The following is a 14,033-nucleotide window of genomic DNA, read 5'->3' as shown; positions in this document are numbered from 1 at the left end:
TTTTGGGAGCCTGAGAAAGTGACACCTCGACTATTTAAGGGCGTGTGAGTTGTTGCTTTTACAGCGCGTGGATATGGATAAGTTTTCTCTGTTGAAGGAAAAGTACCTGTTGGTGGTCACGTTTATCTTGGTGTAATATTCTTATATGGTATAAACATTAATGTATATTAAGATTTTTTTAAATTATAAATTAAATAAGTAATTTAATTAGATGATTGTATTTATACCTATTTAATACAAATATTATATTAAAATGAAATATTATAACTGAAACTATTACATGATTTAAACTAAACATCTCTAAATATGATGTTTAGCAATGTATATGAAAGAACAATATGTTAGTTCCTTTAAAACAAATAGGTAACAAAAATTCAAAATTGGCAAGAGAAGCGATAATTGAATTTTGGGTCCTTAATTTTTCTATTTAATTCATCAAACTTTTTATAAAAGTATTGCTAATGTTATATTTTTTTTATCATTAAACATTGAAAAAATAATGATGATACGAACTCATTAAGTGACCTTAGTAGTTAAAGAGCGTGTTATTCTCTTTATAAGGTATTTGGATTCGAGCAACTGTATCTATAAGGTGTGTGTTATTAATGGTTAATAAAGATTATGAACACATATTATCTTATAATCATCTCAGACTATTAAAAAAAACAATGGTTATATTAATATAATTTTTTATTTTATTTTATCTCTATTTATTAATAATATATATTATTATTTTTTTGGACAAATAAAATAAAACCCATGCCACCACCTTATTAAATAAAAAAATCAAAATCTAGGAAGTGAATGACTATTAACAAGTCTCCACCTTAACCACTCGGCTATGCCAAAAGTCTATTAATATTCCACCAAAATTTATATTTAGTCATTAAATTATTAATCAAAATTCATCTTTTTCGCTATTTGTAATTGTATTTGTAATAACATTCTGTGACAGTAACGATAAACAACAGTTGAGGAACATGAACTACTATTACATAGATTGTTCAACTGATGACAAGAAAAGAGAGTTGTTTCTTTAGATGTCTTCAAGCTTTGATTATTGGTTTTAGCTATTACATGAACTGCAATTTGTGAAAGAGTTAATATTCCTAGCTTGAAAACATCCTCAGAAATAACTCTTCTATGAGAATAATAATTCATGCAATTTAATCAAAACTAACAATTTGCGTTAAAAACTTCTTAAAAAACAACTCTTTCTTCTCTCATTAATATGACAACCTCTATGATTGCCATGCCTTGTACATCACCACCAACGTTGAATATATGTTCCTTAACTGGTCTTTACGATTATTGTTACAAAACACGATAAAAAAATACAATAATAACAAATGAAAATGAAATTTAGTATTGCCATGTAAGCTGTTAATAAGGAAGAGAAAATGATGTGAAAAATGAAATTCATTGATTTTTTTAATGTTCGTTGACTAAAATAAGAAAAGACTTCATATTAGTAACACTTTTATTTAAATATAATAATTTAATGATTAAAACAAAATAAACAGTAATAGATTGAAGACTAATGATGCATTTCACCCTTGAACTTCATAAAAACAACACATGTTTTATTTTAATGTCTTATATAAAATATTGAGTAAAGTATACAAGTAGTTTCATGTATGGTATTGTTTTGTTGAGTTCAGTGACTATTGAAAGTTATAAAATTGTTATCAGATTATACGGTGTTGCTTTGTTAAGTCATCCGACTAAAAAAAATACAAAATAGTCACTCGACTATTTATATGTTCTAAATTCGTAATTTTTTTTAAAAATTTTGATGGTCTCTGAGTCATATATTATTTTGCTGACATGGATATGATAAACTATTATCTCATAATTGTTTCAATTTTATAATCATATGATATTTTGAGATCAAATTTTATCATATCCAGTTAGTAAATTAGTGTCACGTTAAGATTATTGTCAAATTTTTAACAAAAAAAACATGAGTATGGAACATATGAATAGTCAATGACCATTTTATAACTTTTAATAGTCAATATTTAATAAAGCAACAGCCTTTAATTAAGAGATCATTTCGTAACTTTCAATAGTTAAGGATTCAATAAAATAATATCCAATATTAGGGACCATTTGTATATTTTAACTAAAACATTTTAAACGTAAAGAAGGGTTGTGTGATCTCTACTCGCGATCGAGACAGATTTCGTAGCGGTTGCTTTGTTTCCTACATTCAGTGTTTGTCAGAATGCGGAAACCTGGAGAATTAATTTGATGACGACATGGCATTGCTCAGTTTACACGTCTTGGGCCATAACTGTGGCCCACCCTATAAAAATATTAATATCTTAAATTATTATTTAATATTTGATTAAACTACCTGATTAATTATTTTTATTTAACTTCTATACAAGTACGAACCGACTTTGGTATTTGAAATTTTGTGTTCGAACACCAGAAATATAATATTTGAACATGTATTATATTTGTACTTACTCTAGATTACTCCAAAAAAATATACAATTTTCTCTCAAATTCAAAATAATAATAATAATTGATTACTTTTATTTTTATTTCGTTAAGATGTGATTATGTTCGATTTTATTAAATTAAGATGTCGTCGTTTATCTTATTGACTTTTAAATGTTTAACCGCTGAAATTTTTACTTCTTTTAAGGAGTAAATTAAATAAAAGTGATCACATATTAATTAAATAAAAACAAAAGTGATACTCCAGTTAATATTTTTATATATGGAATTATAATTGTGCAAGTATTCTTTTTAATAATCAGGGTTGATTATAAGGTAATATTTGTTTAAATTTTTTTCAATCGGTAATAATATATATACATTCTACCGACATAACTTGATGAGATTAACTATATAAATAATTTTAAGTATATTTAAAAAAAGAAAAATAAACAATATATTTATGATCATGTTTTAATATTTATTGATATAAAAATATCATTAACAATAGGAATGGAAATAATATTTTGTGTGTGATAAAGAATATATTTAGTTGCCACTTCGTTATTATTAGTCAATTAAGTTACTTGACACTTCATCTCCATTTTTGTTGACAAAGTTTTGTTTTTTTTCTTCTGCCGAGGTAACATAATTCATTATAGTCCTACTTGTTTTAGTAAGGTTTAATCTTCAATTAAAAGGTTACTTAAAATCACAATAAAATATATAAAGTAAATAATATTCATGATTTAATCTAAAATATTATATTTAAATTAAATTTATCGTAATTTAAAATTTATATAACATTTTAAGTTGTAACAAAAGATATTACTAAAGCATTTAATTTTTTAAGTTAGTTGTGTGTTACCCAAATTATAATAAGTTATGTAAAAGAAATAACATACCCAATTACAATTTTAAATGTTATCCTCAGTATTGAGTTTAAATCAATTTTAAAATTCAAATAATATTTATAATTGTAACTTAAAATATTATCAAAATATGTCATATTTTAAATTAACACTTTTCAAATTTTCAATTAACTAATAATCATTGAAACACATCATTTTTTTAATCGGATATTAATTACCACACAATCATTGAGTAGAAAATTTATTCGTACTCCTTTCGAACTTCGTACAATAATTTATAATAATCTCAATAATGATAATGTTAGTGATGGAATTATTGCTGCAGAATAGACGTCACACGTCAATCCAATCTAATGATAAATCTTTAGCGTGAAGTGTAAGAATATGGTACGGAATACCTCTCCATTCCACTAATTAATCTATTATATTAAGATAAAGGGTAAATATATAAAAGAATATTTTCATACTTAAATGTTATATATAAATAAATAAAATGAGATGTTCACGTCTATTATTAAAACTAAAAATAGTACGTGATTAAACAGTTGGTGACTGAGTCAGAAAAAGGAAAGAGTTTGCATATTTTTCCACGTTCACTCCTTTTCAGTTTTCACAACGGCCAAAACTCTGCTTTATTATCGCATGTCCCAAACGAGAAAGGTAAAATACCCTAATATTGGACCTAGTAAAGTCCTAAAGCTACAAACATAAAAAAAAAAAAAAACTATTACCGTATTACCTTAGCTCTTAGCCATAAGGTAGTGGGAGAAGTAGCCAATTCCACAATGGAGTCAACACTGCCGTTTTGGTTCTTAATAATTAGGGGTGTGCAAAATTATCCGACCCGGTTGACCTGATCCGTCGAACTGGATAAAAAAATGGGTAATTTTCTAAAAAGAATTACCCGGCCGGGTCGAGTACCCGACCCGGCACTTTCCGGGTCGAGTATGAGTCACAAAATTTGATTTTTTTCAGATACCTGATTACCGGAGTACCGGTTAAGTTTTTTTATAAATATATATTAACTATATATTTAATTTATGTTATAATATTCGCTAAAGCAAATTATTTCTTATTGAAATCCTAACAGCTCCAGACATCAAAAGTCAAAACGGCCACGCTCAATCTACACGCCAAGCTCCAGTCTTCATCGCTGCGGTCGCCGGTCGCTCATGTAAGGAGGTAAGCACCCATCGGCCACCACGACCCCAGCCCACAAGCCGCAAGCAGTAAGAAATTTTTAAAATATTTAAGTAAACAAATGTCCAGTTTGCATGTTAGATTCCATTTGTTTATGCACATTTGATCTTATTCAACTTATCTTACTCTCTTTTAGGACCAATATATATTTGGGTTGTTGATTTTTCAAGCGTAAGAACCACCCGCTGTTCTGCCTTGTTGCCCCTCCCTCCTTGCGTTTCCACTGCCCATTAGCCAACTGAGAGGTAACAATCCACTGTATTGAGTCACATTTTGTTAAATTAAAACTAACTTCCTTTAGATGCATTCACTGAGAGGTGTATATCTTCCTCACAATAGTTTAAATGCATTCACTGAGAGGTGTATATGTGTTTAGGTTAAATGTGAGTCATTGATTTACTAAAGGAAGTTAGTTTACTATGATAAACACGTGCTTAATTTCATAGCCAATCAATATATCTAAATGCACTTACATGTTTGCTTTGACTGAAAGTTTGTTGACAAATGCCCGACTCTATCATTATTCAGTTTAATATTTTTTGTTTTAAGTTTATTACACTTACATTTCAGTGTAACTATCTAAAGCCGCAAGGTGATTTCACCGCATAACTATCTCTAATAGTTTTGTTACACTAACAATTATAACTGAACTCTGCTAAATTTTGTTAATTCAAGCTAATGTAACCATTTAAGTATTGGAATTAGAGTTCCTTGTTCTATTTTGTGAACCTTTTGGTCTAGATCTTCCATGAAATATTTAATGTTCCCAAATTTTAATAGTGCAATGTTGTTTTTTCAACAGCAAAAATTAGGAATTGTGAAGCCGATACCTTATCCGAGAAGTCGGAAGAAGATAGGCTTGGTGGAGTTTCTAGCAAATCCCAAGTTCCCTTGAGAAAGGTATAGTAGACTCGAGTGATGCCTCTGATGCAGATGTTAAATCGAGTGCTGTCTCTTTGAGGTGTGATCAGAATGATGCTGAGAAGAAGAATAATGTTGACCGCATTGATACAAGTAGGAACAAATCTAAGGTTGCTGGTGATAAGCCGCCTGTTGAGAATGCGGATAATTCCGGCAGGAATAAGGATGCATTAGTAAATTCTATTGAAATAGAACGAGATGATTCAGATTCCAACTTTGGATATACTGGTGGATCACAAGGATTGGGGAAGATGTTCGATTGGCAAGCTGGGAAGCAAGGAGAGATGGAGGGGTTGCAGAGAATTCTGAGAGCAATTGTTGATGGTGTGAGGTTTTCTACTTCAAATCATCCAGACGAGGGCTAATCAAACCATCAGTTGGATTCTTCTTGTGGTCATAGTGATTCCTTGCAGAATTGAACCGACCAGGATGGTCCTGGTAGAATTCAGCTTGAACAAGAGCGAGCTGATATTCTGAGGAATCTAATGAGCTAAAGGACCGACTTAGTCGGTCTTGCAATGTGGATGATAAACCAAAAGAGAAGTCTACGTTTGGGAGGTTTGTTCCTCCGGAGTCTTATGGTGGTGCTGATACCTTGTCCCAAATGGACCTTCTGAATCAAAGAAATACGCAATGCCGTTCTATGAACCTGATAAACAAGCTGCAGGAGCCTCTTATTATAGTCATTTTCCGGAACCATTTTCTTATCCTGCCAAGCATGATATGACTCGACATGGTTTGTATCGTCTGACGCACAATCCAAATCACATTCCTCCATATGGAGATCCTTTTGGATCCCAAATGCTTGGAAGAGCTCCGCACCAGTTACCTGGAGAATACCCACAACGGCCACCTCATCCATACTTTTCTGGACAGTATATCGAAAGTAATCATGATGCATTCATGCCATATCCACAAAGTTCAGTGTTGCACCAAGCTTCTTGTTCTTGCTTTCATTGTTTTGAGGAACATCGGCGAGTTTCAACATTTATTCCAGCCAGCTCATTTGGCAATAAAAGGTTCCCTGATGTGTCCTGTAATCCGATGTACCACATCGAGAACCCTGGGACATTTGGTTCATATTTCCATAGGTCTAGGACTACGATGCCTCAACCGAGTGTGCTTCAGACACAAGCTTATGCTAGATGGCCAAGTGATTTTAACTCAGATATAGGTGGTTTTGTTCAGTGCCATCCACAGAGGGTGGTGGTAGCCAGTGATGGTTACCGTTTTCGTCCTATTACTGGTGGTGCTCCGTTTATTTTGTGTTTAGTTGCTTTGAATTGCTACAAATGCCCAGGAAAGTGCAGCTCAACGCAAAATATGAAAAGAAATTGCGGTGTGGTGCCTGTTCAAGTGTAATAAACTTTACTGTCACCAACAAGAAGCTTGTTCTTCATGATCGTGCGGAAACTAAGGGAAGTTCTGTAGAGGTTGATGATATCTCTGATGAACTGGTCAATGATAGTTCATTATATTTTCAGGGCCGTGTGAACCAAATTACTGCCAACTTCTTGTCTAATGACTATGATGATTCTGATTATGAGTTCTAGTCAATGGATGGAGAACCTGTTGCATCGTCAGCGGGCCGGGCGTTGAATTCAATCAGACCTCAGGAGATGCGAAGTTTTAATTCATCTCCAAGCATCTCTGAGGATGACAACAGTTCAGATGTTTTAATTGCTTCAAGAGAGGAAGCAAAATTTGTTCGGCAGCCGACGAAATCCACTGTGTCTCCGCCACCTGGAGACTCACCACTTCAAGAGTACTTTGATTACTCTTCAGGCAATCATGCAGCCAACCGATTTGGGAAGGGAAATTGTAGTAATCGCTGTGATCAAGAGAAATATGTGTCTAACAAGGCTACCACACGACAAAATTCACTAAAAGAGGTGTCATTACCTTCTGAGATGGAGGTATCATATGACGACTACTCTAATACTGGAATCTCTCGAGATCCAGGGGAAGCAACCAAAAGTGGCAAAAGGAGTTAAACCATCTTTTGTAAATATTATCAAGAAGAGTTTTAAGGATTTCTCAAGATCTAATCAATTAAAGCAACGCAGGAAAAGCAATATTTCAGTTAATGGGAATCCTATACCTGAGCGTGTGCTTAAAAAAGCAGAAAAATGGCTGGACCAATTCAGCTTGGACAGTACTGGTAAGCATATATTCTCTTTTGATCTGCTGTGCTACGAGTTTTACTAGTTTCCGTGCGTCCATCATGATGGACATGTACATTCCTGGGCAAAGGAATGAATCTACAATTGTATTTCTCATTCCTTTGAATAACTGACGTTCATTTGTCGCACATGCCTAGATCAGGTATGATTTCCGAGCTGGATTTTGGGGTGTTCTCGGTGGGCCATGTCTGGGCATAATTCCTGTAAGATAAAACAATTCTTACCGAGTTATTAACAGCTAAGCGTTTTGTTGTTTGATTTTGCCCTCATGTTTCTAAACTGAATTTTTCTTGCAGCCATTTATCGAAGAATTTAACTATCCAATGCCAGAAAACTGTGCCGGTGGGACAACTGGTGTTTTCGTAAACGGGAGAGAGCTCCATCGGAAAGATTTAAATTTGCTTTCTAATAGAGGGCTTCCAACAGATAGAGATAGATCTTACATCATTGAAATATCGGGCAGAGTCCTGGATGAGGACACTGGTGAAGAGCAAGATTGCCTTGGCAATCTTGCCCATACGTAAGAGCTAATTCTGAATATATATACGCACACACACACTTGAATTTGGTTCCATGCCTTATACATGATTCATGTAGTTCGTCTTGATTCTCGTAATTCATCCCGCAGCCAACTAGTACAGATATGTTTTATGTATTAGTAGCCATACTTCTAGCGTAGTTATTTTTCTTTATGAGTGTTGTATTAATAGACGATGAGATCTTAGTTTATCGGCAAAGACACGGCTTGGTTTATAGGGACAGTGAATAAATGTTGGTGGCTATAACATTCTTTTCATAAATGATTATAAGATTAGTACATCATTCTTACATTATTTCCCAGTTTCCTGTACCATGTTTGAAATCAATCACTTCAGGAAAAAAACATAGAAAATTTTCTTGCTTTAGTGTATCCTTAAGCATTGTTGATATAGATTATTTTTACAGAGTTGAGAAAGCAAAGCATGGATTTGGCATGAAAGTTCCAAAACTGAGTGCTTAATGAATTCGTGACGATCCCGTGGATTCAACAAGTTTGGTTCATTGTACATCGATTGCGGAAACAACCATCTTGGCCATCTGGTTTGAAGGTTTGAAATCCGGACAAGCTCTCTCTTGGTACTCTCGATTTGTTGACGTAGGACGGTTTCTTTAATCCCTTGACAAGTGAAAAGTACAAATATTGATAAGGTTTCTGATTAAATTTGATATTTTCACTGGTTAACAGTACACATTCAAATGTTATTTTTTGCGTACGCAAAGCAAGTAATGTTGAATAGGGCAGGGAGGGACAATCTGAATGCTGGATGGTAGCAAAAAGACTTTGTTTTGTACGGGGACTAATCTTCTACGATTTCAGTCTAAATATAAAGGTTATATTCCAAATTTAAGCATAATAGAAGGACCAAAATGATAATTTGACGATGAAAAACATATGGCATCTTCAGTTCTAACTGTTTATTATAGAAACATGACCCAGATGGCCTGATGGCGATTGGGACAATAACACGGAGGACATGTGCTCAACATTCGTGGAATGTTCTGCCTCGTGGACCTACTCTTTCTTGGCATTTTATTTTACTCCATTAAACAATACATTTCTACACTCATCATGGCACGTGACAAACAATATCTCGTATCTTTATTCTCAACCGTCACATTTCTCGAGTTCACACTTTTTTTTCTTCTTGTTACTAATGGGTTTTTGGTTGGCATAGCCATAGCGCCACGATATTGACTAGCCATGTCCCATGTTGGTTCATTTTTCCTACTTATATAACATATTAGCTATTGAATCGATCCATTTGAGAAGGCTAAAGCAATAGCGGAAAAGACTACGCAATAGCCAACAAAAATAGAAAATGCAAAATGTACATTTTTTTTTAATTTGATCCTTCAAGATTTGGTCTGCCTTAAATATTCCAATAAAAGAAAAAGAAGGTGTAGAAGGGAAGATGAAATTTTATAATATTGGTAAAGTGGTCCATTCATGACATCACATGCTAAAACGACAGAAGCTAAAGTTGATATATAGCCAGCTGTACCTTAGCATCATCTAGTTTCAGTGTACTAATCTAAGATGTAATAAGCTCGGGGGAACTTTTAAAGGCAGCCCATGTGAATTAGATCTAAATTTCTGCAATATCGTGATTCTAGCATATATATATATATATATATAATGACGAACAAAATTAATCAATATATTATATAAAATTAAAAATATAATCAACATACTTATATAATTATAAAATATAAATGAATAGATTAATAATTGTTCTTTCAATATTTGATTTTAGTTTCATCTTTACTATGCAAATTTAAATTATTATAAAATTTGAAAGATAATTCAATTTAAACATGATAATTTTCTGTATTTTTTAAGTGACAACGAAATGAAACCTTTCATTTCCTTTTCTTTTTCCCTCATTATTTTATTACTTACCTTTTCTTTTCTATTTATCAATCAAACCTCCCTAAACACCACAAATAAACAGACGCCAAAAAGAAAAGAAAATATAAACAGCAATCTCAGTTTTCAAGTTTCAGACAAAAGCCACGTCCTTGTAATAAAACCTCTGCTGTCCTAACAACTCTAACCTAAAACACCTTTGGGTGGTTGTGGGGGAAAAAACCAGTTGGGAGTTTATTGGTAAGCGTGACAGACAATAACATGGTGAAGAAGGAAACGACCTTAGATTTGAATCCTTGTTCGCTACTCAAACGCCACCACATCTTCGTAAAGTTTGCGGTCTCTCTTCTCTTACTGGGTCTTGCTTTTCGTCTTCTGGTCTCTGATTCACTCACTTTTTCCTCGTCTGTTGTTCAGTCACCACCAACGTCGACTCGTGTCGAGACTGATGCCATAGCCGACTCACCTCTTCCTTCTTCTTCTTTGCCTGTTCAAGTTGCGGATGCTGGTGATTTGTTAGCAAATGAGAGCCAAACGATTCAAAATGGTGAGATATTTTCCGGGAAAAATTAATAATGCTGTCTTTTCCATTGTGCTTTGGCTGGCTATGATTATTGTTGTTTTAAATTATTCTTGGCTTCCTTGTGTCTCCAGCAATCTCTAAATTGTTTATTAATTATTATGTATGTTTGAAGCTAGTGTTGCGGGTGAATGTGATCTATTCGTGGGGGATTGGGTACCCGACCCGTCAGGTCCGGCTTACACGAACGCGACTTGCCTTGACATTGAAGCTCATCAAAATTGTATGAAAAACGGCAGACCCGATTCGGGCTACCTTTACTGGCGATGGAGTCCCCGGCTTGCGAATTGCCCATGTTCGACTCGGAAAAGTTTCTTGATTTAATGAAGAACAAATGGTGGGCGTTTATCGGTGATTCCATCTCCCGTAATCACGTCCAGTCGTTCCTTTGTATTCTCTCACAGGTAACCATTGAATGGTCCTTTTTGTCAAAAATATTACTATGAAACTTTTGCGTATTGATTATGATTCAGATCCCTTAAATTTTTCAACAGTTGAACTTAGTCCCTTTACTTCTAATTTTAGGGTGCACTACACTAGTAGTCACTGAATTTTGAAGTCGCTTTCACTTTAATTATAACTTTTAAAACTTACATTACAGTCATTCAACTTTTAATTCAACTGCCATGATTCATTGAAGTCTTTTCTCAACAAGGACTTAAGTTCCATTGATAACTCTATTCAAAATTTCTTTACTTTTAGTATTTAAAGGTTTGATTTAAAGTTCTAGTCTAATTAATAACATATAGCATTCCAATTTAACAGAAATCAATTGAGAGTGTTGAAATTTAGGGATAAAATTTCAAAAGTTCAAAGAGTACAAGGACTGGGGCATACTTAGACCAATTATTGCTAAAATTTACACAATCTTCCAAATTAGCTACAATTTTTTGTCCATAATAAGGATTTGGACCATTAGCCTGAGCTGTGTTGTGGGTCTTCCATCTTAATTCCTTTTGAGCTTCGATGTGAAAGTATGGACTGGTAGAGAGAAGACAGCTTTGCTTTGATGGATAAAGCTTAATGTTAATACATTTTCGTGTCTCTTTCTTAGCTGGTTAACACCATTTTATTGAATTTGATCTCTGAACAACCCATAAATAAAGTTTCCTGTCCAAAGCCACCAACAGTAGAACCAACACATTGCACATTCTATAGAATTATGAAATAGGGAATCGTCGACCATAGGCTGATTTTGTGTGTAAATCTTGTGTCGTGTTCATAAATTATCATAATATTCTCGGATGATATAATTGATCAACTTATGTCCCACAGGTGGAACAAGCTGTCGAGGTTTTTCATGATGAACAATACAAATCCAGAAGATGGCACTTCCCCTCCCACAACTTCACCCTCTCGGTTATTTGGACCCCATTCCTTTTGAAAGCTGATGTTTTCGAAGACATAAACGGCGTTTCCTCCGCCGAAACTCAGCTCCACCTCGATAAACTCGATGAAACGTGGACCGAACAGTACAAGAGCTTTGATTATGTGGTAATCGCCGGTGGGAAATGGTATCTTAAAACCGCAATATATCGAGAGAACAACACGGTTACGGGTTGCCATGACTGCCCGGGAAAGAACTTAACGGAAATGAGCTTCGAGTATGCATACCGCAAGGCATTGAAGTCGGTGCTGAACTTTACAATGGACTCGAGTCACAAAGCATTGGTTTTCCTTCGAACAACGACGCCAGACCATTTTGAGAACGGGGAATGGTTCAGCGGAGGGACCTGTAATACAACATTACCGTTTAAAGAAGGCGAAGTGGATACGAAAGAGGTAGATACCGTGATGCGTGGTATCGAGATGGAAGAATTCGAGCAAGCGGCTTCTCTAGGGGCTGAAAATGGGGTGCCGTTGAAATTGCTGGATACCACTCGCATGTCTCTGCTGAGGCCGGACGGACACCCGGGACCATATAGGCAGTTTCAGCCATTTGCAAAGGATAAGAATGCTAAAGTGCAGAATGATTGTTTGCATTGGTGCTTACCAGGGCCCATAGACTCTTGGAATGGTATAGTGATGGAAATGGTAATTAGAGGATCACAATGATGATTAACCTTTTTTTGTGTGGATTTGAGATACAAAAATCTTCTTTTTTTCCCCTTTCTTTTGGATGATAATGGCGTCCAGGACAACTGAGAAATTACTTCACTTCATATATGGGTTTTTTTTTGTTAAACTACAATAATAATTGATTAATTAATCCAGATCTGGTATTGTAAGGATTATCTGAATCCAGTTTAATTTCACTTAAGAAATTTATTATCTCATATTACTTTATCAATTAGTTATTAGTAAATTTGAACTAGAATAGGTGGCGTTTGGTTCGTAAGAATCTCTTGGAATTATGGGGAATTGAAATCCAATTCCACCACTTTCCCATATTTGGTTCAAGTTTTCAAAGAGAATTGGAATCCCTCATGACTTCAACTCTCCATCAAATGAGGGAAAGTGAATTTCATCCATTCTATGATGGAATTCAATTCCCTTGTTGGAGGGAATTGAATTTTGATCATACTACCCTCATCAATCTTTTGGTAATTTATTCATATATTGAATAAAAATATTTTTTTTATTATTTCGGGTCGGGTCGGGTGAAACTTTATTTTGGTCGGGTCAGGTTGGTTTTTTTAAGTGTGATATTCGGGCCGGGTCGAGTTCGGGTTTAGGGTGAAAAATATTCCGACCCGACCCGAAAATATATATAATTTTACCTTATATATTTAAGAATAATTACAATAATATCCCTCTATATTAAGTATGATTAAGTATTATTAAATTAGTCAACAATATCTTTAATGATGCACTTATGATATAGTAGCGCTTACGTGTATTCTCTTCATAGTTATCGAACTAGCTAGTAACATTCAGATGTTTCTATAAATATGATAGGAAGTAAAATTAAAATCGAATTTTATCTTTATAGTAGGTATATATATATATATATATCTTAGATTTACAATTTATTCATATTAATTCATCATAATTTATAACTTATTTATATTAATATAAGAAAATATTTTATAAGTTGTTCTAAAATTTGATTTATAACGGATAGTACAATACTCATTGTGCCGTTGGAGACTCATGTATTGGAATAATCGCCAGAAATACATAGTAATTTTCAGTAATAAAATTCTTAAAATAAAGTTGATACAGTAATAAGTTATCCTTGTCCATTTTCAATATATATATATATTAAATTATTTTTAAATAATCAATTTATTTAATTTATAAATTAATACGAAACTAAAAAATATATTTAAACTTAATATTCTAGTTCAACTAATTACAGATTAACATTCAAGGATGGTTTGCCTAGTTTCCTTTTCTTTTTTATTTTTTTTTTGGCTATAGCTTGTTTCTAATCGTTTATATGTTATTTTCGTTTATCATTTTTCTTAAGATTGAATTTG

General features: G+C 33.5%; 2 pseudogenes; both read left to right on the top strand.

Annotated features, from left to right (window-relative positions):
- Positions 1 to 6,939: 6,939 nt before the first annotated feature.
- Positions 6,940 to 8,863, top strand: LOC120201550 (annotated as a pseudogene).
- A 1,227-nt stretch (positions 8,864 to 10,090) lies between these two features.
- LOC120201549 lies at positions 10,091 to 12,691 on the top strand (annotated as a pseudogene).
- The last annotated feature ends 1,342 nt before the right edge of the window (positions 12,692 to 14,033 follow it).

This window comes from Hibiscus syriacus, unplaced genomic scaffold, assembly GCF_006381635.1.
Source record: "Hibiscus syriacus cultivar Baekdansim isolate YM2019G1 unplaced genomic scaffold, ASM638163v2 tig00007475_pilon, whole genome shotgun sequence".
In the NCBI taxonomy this organism is placed as follows: domain Eukaryota; kingdom Viridiplantae; phylum Streptophyta; class Magnoliopsida; order Malvales; family Malvaceae; genus Hibiscus; species Hibiscus syriacus.
This window is presented reverse-complemented; position numbering and strand designations above follow the sequence as displayed.